This window comes from Lipotes vexillifer, unplaced genomic scaffold (assembly GCF_000442215.2).
Source record: "Lipotes vexillifer unplaced genomic scaffold, Lipotes_vexillifer_v1.1 scaffold42, whole genome shotgun sequence".
In the NCBI taxonomy this organism is placed as follows: Eukaryota; Metazoa; Chordata; class Mammalia; order Artiodactyla; family Lipotidae; genus Lipotes; species Lipotes vexillifer.
The window spans coordinates 1,112,926-1,123,589 of NW_006783436.1; the positions used below are offsets into that span (position 1 = coordinate 1,112,926).

Below are 10,664 nucleotides of genomic sequence, written 5' to 3' on the forward strand. Positions count from 1 at the left end.
TCCCTCTTATTCTTCCTCCACCCCTCCCCCCAGCCAAAACACCAACCAACCAATCCAAAAACCTCTGAAGAAGGACAGTGTTAGAACTATGGAACCAAAGCGTTTCCAGTATCAAGAGAAAAGGGAGCTAGAGCAGGGGCAAAAAGCCGGAATTTCAACTTTTTTTTTTTTTTCTGAAGAAGGACAGTGTTAGAACTATGGAACCAAAGCGTTTCCAGTATCAAGAGAAAAGGGAGCTAGAGCAGGGGCAAAAAGCCGGAATTTCAACTTTTTTTTTTTCTTCAAGGGAAAAAATTAGAGTATATCTCTGGGTAAGCAGGCCATCCTCCCAGGAGGGAGAACCCACGATTTCCCCAGGTAGTACACTCCAGAGAGTAGATAAATTGTCCAGAGATACTGGACGGGGGCCACAGAAATACGTGACATTTAAATACAATGATGGAAGCTGTTTACAGTCCTCTGAAAGATGCCTTTCATCTGAAAGATGAAAGGGTTTAACAGTCAGTTGCAATAGCTCACAGTGGTCGCTGTGACACCAGATGAGTTGTAGTGTTCCAATCTTTTCCTACTTGAAAAGCTGAAGCAACACAATGACTTGCCCAGGGTCACACACACCACACTTGGGACAGAAATAATCCTAACTGCTCCTTCCGGGCTCTAACCAGCTGACAAAGTCACTTTATTACTGTACTATCATTCAAATCTGAATCATTTAAATTGCTCCTAATTGCAGGCCAGTGGTGAACTGTAACCTCCGTGTGACTCTGCCAGGTCAGGGAGGTAGGAGTGACGGAAGTTTTACAAACTCCTGAATATGGGATGAAATGCTGGGAGGGGGAGAGTGTGAAAGTGTTTGAAAGTCAAGTGTTTGAAAACTTGACTCTGAAACTGCTAACAAGCATCATATTTAGATTTTTTTTTTTTAATGAATTTGAAATGTCACCTCTCATTTATTTTATTGGAACAGAGAAGCACTTGGGATCCAAATGGATGCCATTAAGAAAGGCAATTTGGGGATAAATCTCAGATATATTCCAAGCAGTCAATCTTCACACACATCATTTTTATGCTCATTAAATGACTGCCTGTTTTGTGTTTAAAGATCCTATGTTATCACTTATATGTGGAACTAAAAGATAAAACAGTCTGTTTCTGTATATACATAACAAAACAGAAACAGACTCATAGCGAACAAACTAGTGGCTGCTGGTGGGGAGAGGCAAGATAGGGGTAGGGGATTAAGAGGTACAAACTAATACTATGTAAAAAATAAATAAGCAAAAAAGATATATTGTACAGCACAGGGAAGTATAGCCATTATTTTGTAATAACTTTAAATGGCATATAATCTATAAAAATATTGAATCACTACACCTGATTCAATATTCAGGTCGTTCACCTGAAACTAATATAATATTGTAAATCAACTATACTTCAATTTAAAAAAATTAAGTTTTGAAAATGAAAAAAAGTAAATAAACTTCCTTTTTAACTCTTTTGTAGGCAACTATTGGGGGTGGGGGAGGAGGGGACTGAGGAAGCAACCTGGCATATAAATTCAGATCTGTCCACGGAGCTGGACACGTGCTGTGCTCAGGAAAGAAAGTAAATTCCATAGGGCAATTGCTCTGATTCATTGGTCCATGCAGAGACGCCACCTACCTGCTCACAGGTATTCAGGTAAATGACAGGTGGGCGGGACCTACCTGACTGTTTCAATAGCTAAGTTCCCAGCAATGTTTTATCTGTCGAGGCTCCCGTGATGTCACGCATTTCCTGGTCTCCACCGACCAGTGCCTTCCTCCTTCCTCAAGGCACCTATATGACCGGTGGAGGCCGGTCCTGCTCAGGTGGCCCAAGGAGTTGCTGGATTAACCCACAAGGCGAGAGAGCTGCAGGGTTGCTGCTGCTTTGAGAGCCCCAGGCAGCACTCGAAAAGGTGAGCTGAAACCCTCCATTTTTCTCTCCGGGCATTTAGACCACTGGCCCCTGACGGATCTGAAGGAAGAATTTGAATGAAAAATATAAACGGAATGGTTTAGCTCTGGGTGTTTGACCCAGCAGGAGAAGCCCTTTTTGAAAGGAAAAGAGATGCCGTTGACATTTTGGTGGCACCGGAACTTTCTCCCAGTCCAGATATTTAATCCTTTTTGTTTCTCTTAATCATTAATCCTGCCTCTGCTTGTCTGGGAAGTTGAACTAATTATTATTTTTTTTAAACTCTGAAGTGGAGTGGGGACTTTTTTTGAAACTTAACTCAAAGATGCAGACCTGTTCAGCCCGTGTTGGGAGGGGGCTGAATTCAGAGTTGCCTTACTTACCTTATTTTGTCTTACCTTCTGCGTTCACCAGAGGCAATTTCCATCTAAACCTGTGAGATGACCTCAATTTTTTTTCTCCTGAAAGTCTGTTCCGCCAACAGGTAAGCTCTGTTGCCCTTACTCAGCAGCCCTGCGCTCCAGTGTTCTTCCCTCTTTCTTCTCTAAAAAAGTCTACTATTTTCTTTGTTCTTTGTTCTTTTTAAAACCACTTTGCAGTCTGGATTAGAATTGTTTACATTCAGACCCTGAGTGCCTGCCTGCTGACCTTTGGTTAAAGTAAAGATTACCTCCTCAGTGTTTACAAGAATATAAATTCAGGTCTGATTCGTAATTTTTTGGAACTCTTCCATTTTTTTCTCTCTTTCTTTCCTTAGCAAATATACCAAGGAGATTGTTCTGCCAGGACCTTTCTTTTTTTAAGTAATTTTACCTCTAGGATCCATTTTTGCTTTCCTAATCCTGACCACACAGCCTGTTGCTACTTCTGTTCTTAACAGCCCAATAGCCACACTCTGCACTCAGTTCTGTTGTTAGGGGAAAAAGAAGCCATCTCCAAACCCAGGTCCCTGCTGGGAAGAGCTGGAAAAAGCGGGGAGAAAACTCAGCCTGTGAGGGAGGCATTTCATTCTGCATTCCTTCATGGGCTACTTTTCTGAGATTTCAGTTAGCAAGGGAATAATATGTTAGGAATATTCCTATTCCTATGACTACTCATATTCCTCCACGCAGAAATTCAAAGTTCATGGCAGTTCTCCAAAAGTATAAATTGAAACAAGCTGAGAACACTTTTGTCTCAGACAGTTGCTTCTCCCCCGAGACTCAGCTCCTGCGCTTGTTGCCAGTTTCTCTTACTCCTCAGAGGCTTATATAGCTCTTCAAGTGACCTTCGAGTCTGTCCTTTTCCCCTGAGCCTTGTGCTTGGGTGGTGACGGCTGCTTGTCCCTCACCAGTGTGCTCACTTGATTCCGAGTTTTGTCAGCAGAAGAGAGAAAAAGATCTCTTAGATCCTGAATCTTCCGGATAAAATTGTGTCTTTAAAGTCACAAACCTCTCGACAAGATTGCCTTTCCTCTGTTGGCCATGGTTTGTTAGTTCTTTGCATAGTAGTTCATGTATGGTTAAACCATATAGTGACATCACTATATGTCAGAGCCCCTGGCTATTAAAGGAAAAAAGCTAAGGACACCACACCCACAGATATAAATTTATTTATTTATTTATTTATTTTTGGCTGTGTTGGGTCTTCGTTGCTGCGTGTGGGCTTTCTCTAGTTGCGGCGAGCGGGGGTTACTCTTCCTTGCGGTGTGTGGGCTTCTCATTGCGGTGGCTTCTCTTGTTGCAGAGCACGGGCTCTAGGCGCACTGGCTTCAGTAGTTGTGGCACACGGGCTTAGTTGCTCCGCGGCATGTGGGAATCCTCCCAGGCCAGGGCTCGAACCCGTGTCCCCTGCATTGGCAGGCGGATTCCTAACCACTGCACCACCAGGGAAGTCCCTACACCCCCGGATATAAGAAAGGGAAAAAATTACAGAGACTGGAATTCACAGTGATCCAGAATGCAGTTGGCGTCTTGGATAATGTATACATGAGTTTTGTCCAAAGGGATGAAAAGACCCACAGTGGTTCCCTTCCTGTAGTAACTCCATCCCTTGGTTAAGTGGCAAAAAGGCTTGATTGCAAAATGTACAGTCTCTTTCATTTACATCTTCCTTATATTACTTCTCTGAGCCTCAGTTTCTTCATCAGTAAAACAAGAGCTAATAATCCCTACAATATAAAGTGGTCCTGAGAAGTACATGAGGTAACATATAGAGAGCATGTATATACATCCTTCTTTAAGGCATTTATCAGGGTTGCTTGGAAGAGACAGTCTGGCCTTACCGAGATAAAAGGTCTGATGTGATTGCAATTGTTAGGGGCCCTGATAGTTCTTGTTCTGGTTATTAATTGTAAGTAATTAACACCAATGTGCACAGTGCAGAGAAAGGAAACAGGCAGGAGGCAGGAAAATGCTTAAACTGTGTCATTGAACAGGCCAGGCAGATTGCTCTCCACCGACCTCCCAGGCAGGGTTTAGGAGCTGCTGTCCACCGCTGTTACTCCTGCCTTTTCCCTCCTCAAGGCTCTCATCCCACAACAGTCCCACAAAATGTTGTCCTTCGCAGGCCTTTGGGGGAAATGTCCTGCTGTCATTTGCTGTAATCTGTCTTGGCAGGCAGCCCTCGCTACCTTCAGTTGTGCTATCTGCAGGGCAGATTGGTGCTTGGTTTCCTCCAGGCTTGCAGATAAACACCCTTGGCCACAGCCTGGTGAGCTGCAGGGCCAAGTCGCTGGGAGGAGGAACGTGCCCTGGACTGAAGAAGGGGGACTTGCAGGTCTTTTGGATATGATAATTCCCTCAGTGGACTATCGTGTGTCCTTTGATGACCTGGAGCCATTGCATGAGGGCAGGCATGTTCCCAGGGCCCTGGGACCTTCTCCAGGTGTCACCCCATCCTGAAAAGATAAGGCACCTATTCACCATTCAAGAGCAAGGTAACAGCTTAGTGGGTTGAGACCAAGGGTTCAAAACCTTGATCCGACTGCTAGCTTGCTTAGGGGAACCTGGGGAAGCACCTCAACCTCCCTTTCCATCAGTTTCCTTGTTTACCTTTTCCCGCAGAAGGGGTGCTAACATGGTGTGCTTCACACGCCCCTGGGCCCCATAACAGAAGCTGGATGGGCTGCACACCTAGGTGGGTAGGTCAGGTTGACTGCAGGGGAGTGGGCAATGCCTCCCTAGGAAATATTAGTCTTATTTATTGAATTCTAGGTGGAATGGTGCTACTGCTTTAGAAGAGTGGCCCGTCTCAGCCACCAGACTCCCTTGGTTCAAAACCCAGCTCCACTGCCTACTAGCCTTGTGACCTGGGATGGGTTATTTAACCTCACTTTACCTCAGCTGTAAAATAGGCTTATTGTGAAGTTTGAAATGAGTTGAAAGGTACAAAGTGCTTAGAATAGTCCCAGGCACAATGTCAGCTATTACTAGTATCATTTTCTTGAAAGGAAGGCACCATGGGTAAAATCAGTCAGATCTGGGTTAGAGAACCAGTCCCGCCATGTAATTACTAAACTAAAGAAGCCATTTAATATCTCTTTGTCTCAGTTTCATCACCTGGAAAACAGAATACTTACCAAACCCAGTGCTGTCACGAGGAATAACTGAAATGGTTTTATATAAAGTGCCTGGTATATAGTAAGCACTCAATAAATGTTAAATCGTATATTATTATAGGAAACAATTATTATATTGGATACAGCTAGACTTCTAAGGTCATGCTACAGTTTGGATATGATAATGATGGAAACAATAGTAACTTGAGAACCAAAGATTCTCTGAGCAAAACAGACTTCCCAAAAGGCCCGCAAAGGCTTAAAAGGAGAACCTGATTAACAAAGATTATCTTGTTTATCTTGGACTTCCAGGGGAGGGGAACTGCCAGTTGAAATGCCTGAACCTTTGCAGAACTGTGGGCAGTAGAATTCTGCGATGTAAATAAACAGTGGGTTTTCCTGGAGCAGTGATTCCTGGCTTCCTGACTTGCAGTGTCTCCTTTTTAGATTTGAATTCCTCACTTAAAGTGGAGAAATAGGATTCTGACTACTTAAAAGGCCGTTTTTGTAAGATGCTACCAAGAGGGACCATATGAGAGATGCTCTAAAATGTGTCCTCCTCATTGTCTCAGTATCCGTGGGCTCCCTGGGGGTACATAACTATTCCTCATATTTCTGTGCTGGCAACACATAGACGCACTTTTATGTGGGTGGCAAATTTATTGTCCTCTGACAGGTCCTCCAAAGTATCAAGGGCTTTTCAAAACCATTTGGAAGGAAGACTACGTCACTCTTTCTGGGTTAATAGGATTGAACCATCTATTACCTCCAAAGAATAAAGGTTTACATGAAAGCCATACAAATTGCAAAGGGCAAAGACTGCCCTGAGCTGAAATCCAAAACAGAAAATGTTGGTTGTCCCCTATAAACTTTTTACATCCATCTTTTCCTCTTATTTTGTTCTAAGGGACACGAGGACACCACAGTGACCTGTTGCTTAGTTACCCACAGATATATTTCAGATCGATATAAGGAAGAACTTGCTAAAAATTCGAGTTGTCCAAAAATCCACTAGTTTGCCTTTTAGGGCACTGAGTTCCCTGTCACTGAAGGTGATTGTTTTTTGGTATATTTAGTACCTGGTACATGTTTGCTGAATGAATGAGTGCCAAAGTAGATTTGTGTTTCTTTAGCAGCATATACCGCTCATCTGTAAAATAAAGACTATAATCACTGATCTCATAGGATCATTCTAAAGATTAAATGAGAAAATGCATGAAAAGTACCCAGCATAGTACCTTGCACTTAGTGAGCTGCTCATTAAATAGTAATAATCATTATGTTTTATTTTATATTATATTCTAAAAGGAGAGGAGAGAAGGGATTCCTGGGATTCAGGTAGAGGGTAGACAAGATGACCTCCAAATTTGAGATTTGCGGTTTCTGTGCTTATCTCTCTATTCCTGTTCTCTTCACCCCTGCCCTTCTGTGTCTGCCTTTCTAGAAGAACTTCTCCCCACTGTTCCAGGGAGCCATGCTCCTTGACATGGTAGATTGAACCACTGTTAGGTTCTGTCCCATTTAACCAGAGACTTCTTTTTTTTAGTATCACTAATATGTGACTTGAAATGTGTGGACTTAAATTCCACCATTATTTTCCAATGACTCTTAGTCGCTTCTTGTGTTTGATGCATTTGTCACAAGGACATAAAAGACTTCACCAACAGCAGAGTGGAAACTCTCCAAGAATTTTCTTTAGTAGCCTCTTGGCGCAGAGCATGACAATAGCACACATATGTTGGTGAGGACTAAATATGTCCTTACTATTTGTTGAGATGATTTACATAACTTGCTTATGACGACTTCTGTCAGTCGCATGGCCTGTTTGAATAGTACACTGAGTGCTTAGGCTTCTGCATACTCATGTTAATACATGAGTCATTTGGTGTTTTCAAACACCTCATTAATTATTATCATTATGCTTTATTATGTCTTCCACAGCACACATACAAACTCAGCTATTCTACCTGTAGTCCTTTTTCCCCTTTGGGGCCCTAGCAAATTTAGTTTAACAGTCATCTCTGAAGACATCTGTGTTCTAACTTAGCAATGGATTAAAAGAAAATTATTAGGTTTTTATACCAGGGCAGAACTGCTATCCCTAAGTATGTAGCTATCTAAGTGGCTGCCACTCTGCATATTGTCCCTAAACCCTAAACCGTGTAGACAAGCGTTGGAGACGTTCCTGCGGAATGTGTACCCCATTCCTGGGGAATACCCCTGGAAATACAGAGACCCTGTATTCACTTCATATTGCTGCTGTAACGAATTAAACCTGGCATCTTAAAACAGCTCAGATTTATTTTCTCACAGTTCTGGAGGCCAGAAGTTTGAAATCAAGGTGTTGGCAGAGCCTTGCTTCCTCTGGAAGCTCCAGGAAAGAATCCTTCTTTGCCTCTTCCAGCTTCTGGTGCCTCCAGGTGTTCCAGGCTTGTGGCTGCATCCCTTCAGTCTCTATCTCTGTCTTCACATCACCCTCTCCTCTGTATCTGTGTCTTTTCTTCTGTCTCCTTAAAAGATACTTGTCATTGGATTTAGGATAAATCAGATAATCCAGGATGATCTCATTTCAAGATCTTTAACTTAATTACATCATCAAAGACTTTTTCTAATAAAGTCACACTCACAAGTTCTGGGGATTAGGATGTGGGTATGCCTTTTGGGGGGACATTCCTTCACACAGGCCCCTCCCACTACTTATAGAGAAATTCCTTGTCCACTTAGAGGCTGAAATATTGTGCAGAATCCAGCAAGGAGAGTTAGAATTGGCAGCCTTCACCACTACCATTACTTATTCCTATGTTCAAAGTACAATAGTTAAGTGTTTTATATTCTAAAGACCTACTGAATTTTTTTAGTCAATAGTGTAATTTATCTACAAAAGCAAATCAGTAAAGGTCATTTTAGGTTGCTTTGATAGACAAGTAATATGCTGGTTAAGGAAGTGATTATTCCACTGAACCCTGAGCCCAAAGCACAGGTTTTCACTTCCAGGAGCCATGTTTTCAAAGGGACCTTAACAAACTTAGAGGGCATCCTGGGTGGACACTTGCCCACTAAGCTGGACTACCCAGGAAGACAACTGGAAGAACCAGAGACAAAAAGACAAGAGAGAAACCACAATGCTGTCTTTAATTTGGGGGGGCTGTCATGTTTAGAGGGAATGAATGTGATCTATGTTACACTGAAAGGCGTAACAAGAGCCAAAGGTCATACTAACCAGAGGGGAGCATTCAGCTCTTGGCAAACTGATGAGCTCCCCATCCCTGGAGGTGTTTCAAACAGAAGCTGATAGGTCATCTGTCTGGGATGTTGTAAAGAGGATTCTTGCACTTGGTGAGAATCTAAGATCATTACCCAACTCAAAATGCTCTGACTTCTAAATAATTTTAAAATCTCAAATACAGATCATCATGTGGGAACATCAGACATCAGCGAATGGATTCCTCTTCCTTGACTGAGGAATTTGCTCAGGTTCTTCCACCTGGATTTCTTCCCACTTGCCCAAATCCCATTTATCTTTCATGATCCTCCCTGAGGACCATCTGTTCCATGAATTTTCCTTGACTGTTCTGGGCCAGACTACACTGCTCTCTTGCTCCTTTCCCTCCACACCTGTGTCCCTGGCTCCTATTTTGGAGGACCATACTCATTGTGGATTCTCTTGCAGTGTTTTAACTTTTTTTTTTTTTTTTTCTATATGTAAGCTCCATTTTCATAATAGACTTAAACTCATTGAGGATGAAATTGAATTGCTATGGGAACTCCCACAGAAATGCAGACAAATGTCAGGCAGGTAACAGATGATACGTGAACACCTGTAGAATTGAAACAGTAGAAAAATGTTGAGAATTCAAATACCTTCCTCCACCTTGTCCTTCCTTCCTTAAAGCTTACTTATCTGTTTAAAAAAACCATAAGCAGGGCTTCCCTGGTGGCGCAGTGGTTGGGAGTCCGCCTGCCGATGCGGGGGGCGCGGGGTCGTGCCCCGGTCCGGGAGGGTCCCGCGTGCCGTGGAGTGGATGGGCCCGTGGGCCGTGGCAGCTGAGCCTGCGCGTCCGCTCCGCAGCGGGGGAGGCCGCAGCGGTGGGGGACCCGCGTACCGCAAAAAAAAAAAAAAACCCATAAGCAGCCATGGCTGCTGAGCGTGCGCGTCCGGAGCCTGTGCTCCGCAACGGGAGAGGCCACAACAGTGAGAGGCCAGCGTACCGCAAAAGAAAAAGAAAAAACAAAAACCATAAGCGTTTCCCGAGTATGTTTTTCAGCCTTGAGTGGAAGGAGGCCAGCCTGCTTCTTTACCATGCTTCTCCTCTGACATCAGTACTGCCCAGGACCCTATGGCAACTAGCTGCATGAAGAGAGCCCTTGGTCAATGCAAAATGCTCTACTTTCATTTTTGTTATTGGCGGGGGGTCTGCTCCATTTCACCGTGTTGGTAGACCAGGAACTGGAAGGATATCTCTTCTGGGCCAGAGTTCTTACAAACAAACCCAAGTTTTAAAGGGGTGCCATGACACCCCAGGGGAAAGACAGTAAAATCTGTCAAGAGAGGCAAAGCTCCTCGGGCTTGTGAAAGTCCATCACTAACTTCTAAAACTTGCATCTAATTGGCTTGCCACCCGGGACTCTCCTCACTGAACACTTCCCTTGTTTTTCCCACTTTCGGAACATCTATGTTCTCAGTTATTGACTCCAGATATATTACATTGTCTCCTTTTAGTTCAGTTCTTTCATTTCCTGACCATATTTCAACTTCTTTAAAGACCATTTATATATATTTTTTCTGTCTTTTCTAGTGTTGGCAGCACTATGCAGACCAGTGTCATTCACAGACTGCGTTAATGAATTGCTTACTCTCTCGGAGACCACTGATTTAGATATTAAGTAGGAGCAGAGCTAACCTTGACCTTTGCAGCAGCCCATACGCACCTGCCCTCCCTCTGTTCCCTCTGTCTGTCCTCTGCAATGCATATGGCGCCCCTGCCTTCCCAGCCTCCACTTCCAACCTAGGCTCTTGGTTCAAAGACAGTTTTTATCCCATGTGTGACTATTTTTATTCAGGTCACTAAAGCACTAATTTCTCCCTATTGCATAGGTGTCTATAAGCTAAGGAATAGCCCACAGAGCATTTCTTCATCCTCTTATACACCTTAGTTCACAGTTGTTTTTTTTTTTTTTTTTTTTTGGG

The 10,664-nt window shown here is 43.3% G+C and overlaps 1 protein-coding gene across 1 annotated transcript in view; it reads left to right on the forward strand.

Moving 5' to 3' along the window:
* The first annotated feature begins 1,772 nt into the window (after positions 1-1,772).
* The window catches only part of LNX1 (ligand of numb-protein X 1), a 146,409-nt gene continuing 137,517 nt past the window's right edge, over positions 1,773-10,664 (forward strand). The window contains exon 1 of the mRNA XM_007456078.1: positions 1,773-1,939. The gene's annotated coding sequence lies outside the window, so the exon portion shown is untranslated. The remainder of the gene's footprint in view (positions 1,940-10,664) is intronic.